The sequence below is a fragment of the Panthera onca genome, chromosome C1 (assembly GCF_046562875.1).
Source record: "Panthera onca isolate mPanOnc1 chromosome C1, mPanOnc1 haplotype 2, whole genome shotgun sequence".
Classification (NCBI taxonomy): Eukaryota; Metazoa; Chordata; class Mammalia; order Carnivora; family Felidae; genus Panthera; species Panthera onca.
This window is the reverse complement of record NC_138346.1, coordinates 197,358,610-197,369,736: the sequence shown is the minus strand read 5'-3', so window position 1 is coordinate 197,369,736 and position 11,127 is coordinate 197,358,610.

Below are 11,127 nucleotides of genomic sequence, written 5' to 3'. Positions count from 1 at the left end.
CCTGGGTGGCTCAGTTGGTTGAGCATCTGACTCTTGATTCTGGCTCAGGTCATGATTCCAGGGTCGTGGGATTGAGCCCTGTGTCTGGCTGGCATTGGGCTGAGGCGTGGAGCCCTCTCCCCCATGCACACTCTCTCTCTTTCTCAAAAAAAAAAAAAAAAAAGCAAGCACAATTGCTTAACGTGAGAGTTATCATGGCAACTTAATATCATAGCAATTTAAAATTAAAATTAGGGGCGCCTGGGTGGCTCAGTTGGTTAAGCCCCCAACTTCAGCTCAGGTCATGATCTCACAGTCTGTGAGTTCAAGCCTGCTGTCAGGCTCTGTGCTGACAGCTCAGAGCCTGGAGCCTGCTTCCGATTCTGTGTCTTCCTCTCTCTCTGCCCCACTCCTGCTCTCTCTCTCTCTCTCTGTCTCTCAAAAAAAAAAAAAAACATTTAAAAAATTAAAATTTTCAAATTAAATTAAAATTAAAACTTAAAAAATATAATCGTTTGAAAACGAATTAACTCATTTAGGTCAACTTAATGACAGAAATAAACTCTGTTTTTATGGGTTGTAAATGTTTTTGTAGCCATTGATATATGATGGCTAATACCATCATATAATTACTGAATTAAATATAATTACGCCCAGGTCACCTGGCTGGCACAGTAGGTGGAGCGTGCGACTCTTGATCTCAGAGTCCTGAGTTCAAGCCCCACGTTGGGGGTAGAGATTCCTTTAAAACAAATAAAAACTTCAAAAAAGTAAGTATTCAATATAATTATGCCCAAGTTTATAGAACTAGAGGGCAAAATATAATTTTAGGGGCTTATGATCATATCCTTGTATTTTATTCCTAAATTAGTCCCACTTATGGTGTAGTGCTTAAAAATTTGAATCTAATTACCTGGGTTCGAATCCCTGAGAACCTTGAGGAAGTGGCATAACCTCCCTGTGCTTTTATTTTTTCAACTTTAACATAGGAATAACAACACCGGCTTCGTAGGACTGCTGTGAGAAGAAACTGAACCCATGTATTGTTGGCTATCATGGCTTTTTTTCTGTGATTCTGAGTTCCTAGTAAGAAGTTAATCGTGGAGAGAAGTAAAACAGTTTCTCCTATCAAAAAAGGTATCTGAAAGTCATAAGTGCTCTAGTGAGCTTGTGTCAAGGGAAAAATCTGATCGCACAGGTAGTAAACCACTACCCAAAGAAACAGAGACCAACTGTGCCACTCAGGAATCCGTTTTATTCACGACTACCCTAGAGGTTAGGGACAAACCTAGCAAGTCAGCTTATTGGAGCAGAGAATCAACTGACTGGTCCCATCCTTCGACTAATAGAATTTTTCAGGACTCCATAAAAAAGCTTAAGGTAGGGGCGCCTGCCTGGCTCAGTTGGTGGAGCATATGACTCTTGATCTTGGGGTTGTAAATTCAAGCCCCACGTTGGGTGTGGAGCCTACGGAAAAAAAAAAAATGCTTAAAGCAGGCACTAAGCTTCTTTAGCACACTGTCCCCCTGGGCTGTGGCCTCACGGATGGTTGGATCTAAGTTGTCTCAGTTTCCCAAGTAGGTCTTTTCCATTACTCAGGGAGTAGTGATTTTTCCCTCCACTGTGCCTTCTCAGCCAGTTAGAGGAGAACAGAGGTGTTCAACCAGCATGCTTTGTGCTTTTCGACACTGAATATATTATCAGGTTCAGAGTTACAGCTCAACAGATTATTATTAAGACTGATCCAAGGAGATTAGGGAGAGGCAGTTGAGAGTTGGACAGGCCCCTGAATTATGTTATTCTGTGCCGAAAAACTTTGAATACCTTACCCACACAAATCCAAAAAGCTTGTACTACAAAAAACAAAAACAAAAAAAAAAAAACTGATTTCTTTTTTACAGGACACATACCTCTAAGATCCAGCCATGCTGAACTCACTAAGTTTTCCCTCTCCTCTAAGCCTCTCAATGCCTGGGATGCCCTTCCATAGCCCTTCACCTAGTTGACTCCTAAGGTCCTTCAAGGTCAACTTAAATGACATCTCCTCCAGGAAGCATTCTTAACCCCTCAGACTGGGGACTGTCCTCTGCGTTCTCATGGCATCTTGTACTTACCTCAGTCTAGCATTTACCACACTGATAGGCAATCACCAGTTTTCTTGTCCGTCCCCCACTATCATCAGCAACCTGAGGACAGGAACCCAAATCTTATTCACCATTATATCCCTAACATCTAGCACAGTTCCTGACATATAGCAGATACTCAAAAACTATTTGTTGAATATTTAGGGTGATAGCCTCTTTGTCTTGCACTTCTGTTCTTCCCCCAGTTTTTTTTTTCATTTTTTTAAATGTTTATTCATGTTTTGAGAGAGAGAGAGAGAGAGAGACAGAGCACAAACAGGGGAGTGGCAGAGAGAGAGGGAGACACACAATCAGAAGCAGGCTCCAGGCTCCGACCTGTCAGCACAGAGCCCGACGCGGGGCTCGAACCCACGAACTACGAGATCGTGACCTGGCCGAAGTCAGCAGCTGAACCGACTACGCCACCCAGGTGCCCCGACCCCCAGTTTTTCCACAACAGCCAGGGAAAATTCGGCTCCACAGCCTGCACAGCTATACAGGATTCTGATCCCACCCACCTCACCCCATCTCACTTCTATAACTACTCTCTGTGCCCACTTTATTCTCCAGCCATATGGCCTTTCTTCTGTTCCTAGAATTCACTCAACCAGCTCCTGACTCAGGGCCCCTGCACCTGCTGCTCCTTTTTTCCAGAGTGTTCTTCCTCCAGTACTTGCTATGGCCAGCTTCTTCTCTCTCATCAGGACCCTCTCAGAGAGACCTTCCTGAACTATCCCCACATAAAGTGTCCAACTCCACCCTTCTCAGTCACTCTTGCACAGTATCTGGTGCCATTGTCTTTCTAAAATGTATTTTGGGGCGTCTGGGTGGCTCAGTCAGTTAAGTATCTGATTCTTGATTTCAACTGAGGTCATGATCTCACGGTTCATGAGATCAAGCCCTGCATCGGGCTCTACACTGACAGCACAGAGCCTGCTTGGGATTCTCACTCCCTCCCTCTCTCTCTGCCCCTCCCCTGCTGGTGCTCTCTCTCTCTCTCTCTCTCTCTCAAAATAAATAAATAAACATTTAAAAAAAATTTTTTTTAACGTTTATTTATTTTTGAGACAGAGAGAGACAGAGCATGAGCAGGGGAGGGTCAGAGAGAGAGGAAGACACAGAATCTGAAACAGGCTCCAGGCTCTGAGCTGTCAGCACAGAGCCCGACACGGGGCTCGAACTCACGGACCGTGAGATCATGACCTGAGCCGAAGTCGGCCGCTTAACCGACTGAGCCACCCAGGCGCCCCAATAAATAAACATTTTTTTAAAAAACCCTTATTTTGACCTGGTTAGTGTACTTGGTGATTATCTGCCTCCCCACTTTAGGAAGTACTACCGGAGGTCCCTGGGTGGCTCAGTAGGTTAAGTGTCTGAATCTTGATCTCAGCTCGTCATGGTCTCAGGGTCGTGAGTTCAAGCCTCACATTGGGCTCTGTGCTGGGCGTGAAGCCTACTAAAAAAAATAAATAAATAAGTACCACCAAAGCAGGGATCTGTCTATTTTGTTCACCACTTAACACAATGCTTGGCATCTATTAGGTAGGTATTTAATAAATATTTATTGAATGGATGAATGCATTTATGCACAAATTCCATACTTGAAGGAGTTGCTTTGGGTGGGTGTGTCTACCCTTGTTCTGACAGAGCCATCATTACTCAAAAATATTGCAGATGTCATCTTTTAGAATTGACTTCAGGATCACTTTAAAAGTTATACACGAAAATCATATTCACTACTCTGTCTTTATACCTTTTTCTTTAAAAATCTTTCTCCCCAACTCAATTTCTTTTCTTTTTTTTTTAGAGTTTAATTTATTTTTGAGAGATAGAGAGACAGAGTATGAGCAGGGGAGGGATGGAGAAAGAGGGAGACACAGAATCCACAAAGTAGGCTCCAGGCTGTGTGAGCTGTCAGCACAGAACCCAATGCAGGGCTCGAACTCAGGAACTGTGCGATCATGACCTGAGCCAAAGTCAGACACTTAACCAACTGAGCCACCCAGTTGCCCCTCTTCTCTTTTTTTTAAAGTAGGCTCCATACCCAAAGTGGGCTTGAACTCATGACCCTGAGATCCAGAGTCGCATGCTCTACTGACTGAGCCAGCCAGGGGCCCTTCCCCAACTTGATTTCTATCTTATTCGGTAACTTTGGCTCTGAATTATTTGTTTCCCCAAATTACAGTCATCCTCAAGAATAAAAAGTTGTCACCTTTGAAAATATTCCGAAGAATGGACTTTAGGCTCTGAAGACAAATTTGAAAAGAGGAATTCAAAACTTCTCATTTCAATGTGTAAGTTCTAGAATGTTGTGTTGGTCTCAAACGACGACCTTATTTTACATTGAAACTCTTTACACTGGGACAATAGTATTTTCACCCCTGGATTGGTTTTGCATTTTAGTTGTTTTTGAAACAGTTCCATTTTAAAGAATGTCTTTCTAGGGGGAAAAAAATCCAATGGGTTTTAGGTTAAAAGGCAGCCTAGGGTCTAAAAAAAATCACTTCCTTCTTTCCTACAAAAATCTCTCCAACCCAATATTTCACTATTCCTCAAACATCTCACACCTTCTCACCAGTGCTTCCTGTTCTTTCTTCTGACTAGAATGGACCTTTCGTGCCCCAAGCCAAGCCCTAGCCAAAAAAATGTTTAATGTTTATTTTTTGAGAGAGAGAGACAGAGTGGGAGCAGGGGAGGGGCAGAGAGAGAGGAAGACACAGAATCCAAAGCAGGCTCCAGGCTCTGAGCCGTCACCACAGAGCCCAATGTGGGACTTGAACTTGCAGACCATGAGATCATGACCTGAGCCAAAGTTGGACACTTAATCGACTGAGCCACACAGGCGCCCCAGCCCTAGCAAAATTTTATTCTTTTTGGGCCCAATTCAAATGATTGCCTTCCAGATGTAAGATGCCTGTCAGATTTTTTATTTTTATTTTTTTAATGTTTATTTATTTTTGAGAGACAAGAGTGCAAGCAGGGGAGGGGCAGAGAGAGAGGGAGACACAGAATCCAAAGCAGGCTCCAGGCTCTGAGCTGTCAGCACAGAGCCCGACGCAGGGCTCGAACTCACAGACTGTGAGATCATGACCTGAGCCAAAGTCAGCTGCTCAACTGACTGAGCCACTCAGGCACCCCAGCCCCAGAAAAATTTTATTCTTTTTGGGCCCAACTCAAACGATTCTCTTCCAGATGTAAGACTCCTATCAGATTTAATCCCATCATCCTCTGATCTCCCAAACCACCTAGGTATAAGCTCTGAGTCAGAGCTTCTCCATAATTCTAACTCAGCACCTAGCACGGTGTCTGACACATGGTAGGTGCTGAAAATATATTAATTGAATGAGTGCTTCTCTACTATCTAGCACATAATATCTAGTTATTTCTCTCCCACAAGACTGTCAATTTCTTCAACAGTAAGGATCTTACTCTCCTTCGTCTTTTATCTCTTTGTTGACAGGAACAGGGCAAAGGTGAGCCCTGAAGAAGTTATCATTTATCTTGCTAAAATTCCAAAGTTTCCATTCACTTACTCCCAGCGCAGCCAGGATCAAGGTAGATTTCCTGCTTTGTTTTTATCTCCCCTTTGGTCCCCAAACACTGCTGACGGCCGAAGAGAGTCTCTAGGTTCTGAAGTTTATTCCCCTCCCCCACCCCAAGCCTGGGCCAGACTGACTGGATCCGGACGTAATGTCCCTTAGGTCTAGGTGTCTCCAACTCCCATGTGAACTTCCTTCTCTCCCTCCTGTTCTTTCCCCACCTGTTTCAACCAATCAGTCCCTTTAGAACTGGGTCACGAACTCCAATGTTTAGTCTGGTGGGGAGCAAAAATGCCCAGGAAGTTAGAGGCAGTGCCCTCTAAAGGCAGAACCTAATTATTGCTTGAAGAAATACGAACCCAAGGTTCCTAGAACATCTGATGTTTCAAGAAAAACTAGAAACCCAGAAATTTTTTGTAAAATGTGGACTCTCCCAATGTTTAAGTACCGGCATCTCTTTCATTTGTCGTGGTGGTGGTGGTGGTGGTGCCGGAACCCGGGATCAAATTTCATTTTTTAAAATTAGGCAGGCCAATTAAAATATACGCACAGGCCAAATGTAACCTGTGAGTCACTGGTTTCCTTCTGGACTCTAGATCTGTGGCCACGTCACCTCACTGCTCTCTGTAGGCATTCTATTTCCTCACTTGAGCGTCAAGACACCTTTTGAGCCTCATCTGCCATTTTTCATGCACGCTCCCCCTCCCCCGCTCAGTCTAGGTCATAGGACGTGACTTTAAACCAGGGACCCATGCCAAGGTTTGTAATGCTTTAATGTCTCTGTATGTGCTGTTGCTATTTCTATTTATCGAGCCAACAAATCTTCATTGATCGGCCAGTCCAGCCCAGCACTCCGCTGGGTGCTAGGGACATAACCTTAAACACCACAGGCAAAATTCTTGCCGTCATAGGGCTTACATTCAAGCGGCAGAGGTAGACATTACTCAATCACACAAAGTAAATTTAAAACGTGACAGGTTTTAGGAATGAGCCATGAGAACATGTAACAACAAGGGCTAATCTGACCTGCCATGGGGATCTGGAAAGGCTTTCTTAAAGAAGTGATATTTTCATATATCTGAAATTATAGCACCCAAGGAAAAGAGGTAGTAGGGAAGGGAGGGGCTGGGTTGGGGGCAGGAGAGCAGTGACTGAAGTTTTAGGATAAGGAACCAGAAAGAGTGCATTCTGGGGAAGGCAGGAACTGAGGAACTGAAAAAGGCCAGGGTCACTGAGCACAGGAACTGAGGAGAAAGGCATGAGATGAGGCAAGAAAGCCAGGCGGCGTTAGCCATGTGGGCAGGGTGGAGCCAGGCGTGTTAAGGGTTCTGGTCTTTAATCCTGAGGGCAATGGGAAGTCGCTGAAAAGATTTTACAAAGGGGGGCAGGGGAGAGAGACAGACAGGCAGGCAGGCAGACATGATCAGATCCGCATTTTGAAAATATTATGCTGACTTCTGGGTAGAGAATAGAGAAAGGGTCTAGAAGTTCAAATGAGGGGGGCGCCTGGGTGGCTCAGTTGGTTGAGCGTCCGACTTTGGCTCAGGTCATGATCTCGCGGCTGGCTCGTGAGTTCGAGCCTGGTTCAAATGAGGCATTACAGCATCTCAGATGGAGACAGAGGTGGTGGAGATAGAGAAAAAAGGATGGGATTTGCAATATTTTTGAGGTAATATTTAGGCATGTGTATGGTGGGGGTGAGGCAGTGGAGAGCAGTTATGGATGGCTCCCAGATTTCCAGCTGTGCAGTAAGTTAGGGGCGCTGTTCTCGAAGATGGGGGGCACTGGAGGAGGAGCAGGTTGGTGGTAAAGAAAGGCAAGGGGAGAATGGCAGTTTAATTATTTTGCAGATATTTACTTTGTCAACATACATTTATCCAATGCCTGCTCTGTTCCAGCCCTGTCGGTGTATACAAAGACAGAAATGTTTCCTGCCCATAAGCTGCTAACCTTCTGGTTGGGGGGACAGGTAGGAAAAAAAAAAAAGATGATTATAATTCAAATATCATATAGGCTTCACAAGCCTGTGGACTCCAACAAAGCCACAGGAACAGCAATCATCATCCTGAGTTCCCATTGTTGGCCCTGCAAAGTCCCCTTTAAGTATTCTTGGGACACTTCTAGGGACTTTTCACAAGTGGCTGTCAGATAAAGCAGTGGGTTAAGTTATGGGGCACACTAACCCTGCTCTGATCCCCCACTGTCCTTACCAAATGAGGCACCGTCTGTGGGAATGCCAAGAGCTCCCTGGGACTAGAACGAGGCAAGCAAGGAGGAGCATGGCCTTGAGAAGGAATGCCTCCTTAAGATTTTCTGGCCCTGGGCTTCCAAGGTGCTGGATCAGGCCTGGTCCTGGAAAAAGGAGCTTATTAACATTAAGTCATCTGGGCCCTGAAGCACAGCTGCTAGGAGCTGCGGTTTGAATTCTGTCGGGAACACGTGGGGTTGGAGGGGTCTCTGACACAGCCAGACAAGGACGTGCCAGGGGTGCAACTGGCTATCTAGATTTGGAACTCAGACGTTTGGGCTAGAGATCTACATTCCAGAACCATGAACGTGAAAAAAGGAGAATAGGCACAGGGACCAAGCTCTCCTAAACAACCAACATTTAAATGCCCTGCCCCCACTCCACCTGGCAACTTCCCAAAGAGCCAACTTCCTTAATTCATGTCTGTAGTTGGTCAATCACCCTTTCCTGTGCATTCCTACAGCTCTTTGTAGTCCTCTACTGTAACACTTCTCACTCTACACAGTAACCTTGGTTTTATTTGTCTCCTTCACTCGGCAGCAAGCTCCTTGAGGGCATGGAATTCCTTTATTCCATGTTCAATCCCATGCCATTTTCATCTACCACAGGCAAAGGCCAAAAACATGGGGGGATGATACTCAGAATTGATTGAGGAGAAGGGAGAAGAGAATGCTGCCTCCCCTGCTGCTTGGTACAGTCTTTTTAGGCCATTTCTAGAAATATTGAGATTTCTAGATATATTGATACTAGTGCACAAAAATGCTGTCCAATGATGCTCGTTGCATTATGGTTTGCCATACTGAAAAGGTGGAATCACCTTTCCACATTTCCAAATACAGGCACCAGACTTACATTTCTATCAGAAGGGAACTGGTTAAGGGCGCCAGGGTGGCTAAGTCAGTTAAGCGTCCAACTCTTGATTTCGACTGAGGTCATGATCTCATGGTTGTGAGATTGAACCCCACGTCATGCTCTGCACGGACAGCATGGAGCCTGCTTGGGATTCTCTCCCTCCCTCTCTCTCTTTCTGCCCCCCCCTCCTGCTTTCTCTCTCTCAAAATAAGTAAAACTTAACCAGTTCCTTTCTTCTTCTTTTTTTTTTTTTAAGAGGTAATCGATGGTATACGAAGCAGCCATGAAAAGTGAAACAGATTTATATATGCTGAGAAGGGAAGATGACCAGAATATTTAAAATCAAGTACTAAAACTGTTCGTGTAGAATGCTGTAATTTGTGTTTAAAACAAAAAATAGGGGTGCCTGGGTGGCTCAGTCGGTTGAGTGTCTGACTTCGGCTCAGGTCATGATCTCACAATTCATGAGTTCGAGCCCCGCGTCGGGCTCCGTGCTGACAGCTCGGGGCCTGGAGCCTGCTTCAGATTCTGTGTCTACCTCTCTCTCTGCCCCTCCCCTGCTCATGGTCTCTCTCTCTCTCTCTCTCAAAAATAAATGAACATTTTTTTAAATTAAAAAAAATAAAAAAATATAGACTTGCATATAGCTGTATTAAAATGTCTAGAATGCTACACAAGCAACCATTGGACAATGCCCTTTGGAGACGGGGAGTCAAGGCAACAGGCAAGGTTATGGGGGGAATTTTACTTTTCACTATGCCTATCTTACGGTTGGATTTTTCTTAAAACTAGAAATATATAGATTTAAATATATAAATTTAAATCTATATATTTCTATAAACACATATTTAAAAAATATATTTTTAAGATTTTAAGTAATCTCTACACCCATCATGGGGCTTCAACTCACAACCCTGAGATCAAGAGTCACATGCCCTAGCAACCGAGGCAACCAGGTGCTCCGAGCATGTATTTTTGTAGCAAAAAGAAAAAAAAAAAATCTTAGAAAAAAAGTTTTTTAATGTATCTTGGTCTTTCTCTTCCACTCTCCACATATTAGGCACCAAGTAAGGTGTTTAAGATTGAACAGATGAACTACACTCTTGGAAGAGAAACTCTCCTGTTCAGGGCTGGAGTCCTTCCCCCAGGCACTGGCTGCAAAGCAGGGGAGGTAGGCAGGGCTTGCAGATCCCCCATTGGTGGAGATTACACAGCAGGCAGCTACAGGCAAACTTCCATCTTTCCCAACCCATCTCCATTAGAGACTCACACAAAAGTGAAAGTCATCAATAAGGTACTCAATAAATGTGTGTAGTAATAATAACAATGGTCGCTATCACCTCTCAAGCGCCTACTAATCGCCAGCAGGGGCTGAGTGCTTTAATCCTCACGGCCTGGAGGTAGGCATTGTTCAGACTCCCGTTTTATCAAAGAGGAGGGAACAGAGGCTGAGGAAAGGTAAGTAACGTGCTCAAGCATCCAGCAGTCAAGAAGAGCCTAAATCCATCTGAATCACTACGCTGTCAATTACTCCTGCATCCTACACCATAGTAACTGGATCAGGGGAGGCAATAGGGTAAAAGTTACTTGGTCTTTTTGGAAACCCCCCCTCCAAAACACAGTCTAGTTATACTCAGTGAAAATGAGGCAAGATTCTAGAAAGCAGGCCTTTCAGATCCACAACCAACATGAAGCACCCCAAACTCTTCACTGGGCACTAAATGGCCATTAATTAGTTCTTTCGCTCGTAAGTTCTGCTGTCAGGAGGTTTACACTGGTATTTGCCCCCAACAATTCTGCAAGGTAGATATCCTTACCTCCACTTTACAGAGGAGGAAACTAAGACCCAGACAGGTTGTGCTTTTCCTAATGACATACAGTGAGGACAAGGCATTGCTGGGTTTGAATCTGTCTGCCTCACTCCAAAGTCAGTTCTTTCCACAAGGCTATACCGTTAGTACCTTCAGGTGAACCCGGGGGGGACGATGTGATATTGTGGTCGATACAAAATCAGCTCCAGACCTCTGGGCTTTCAAGACAGGAATTACCCTTCTGGCCCCCGGAGAACCCCACCCCCACCCCCCAAGCTCCTGCCACCAGCCCTACCCCCCACCCCAGTAGAAGGCTGCTGTTATCACTTACTTTGTAAGTACATCACAGCCTCACAACCTATTGCCTCAGAGATTACCTTTTGTATGTCTCACCTGGAAGAAGAGTTCAAATCTCCCTTCAACCCCACCCTTTTCAAGCTAAGTAAAGGTTTGGCAGCCATCTGGAAAGACTGGTGATTCTCGTCTTAGAAACCCACAGATACCACTACCCAGCTCCTTCTCAGACACTTCTTTATCAAAGTTTCATTAGCCTCAGCTCAAGGTACCTCCATCTG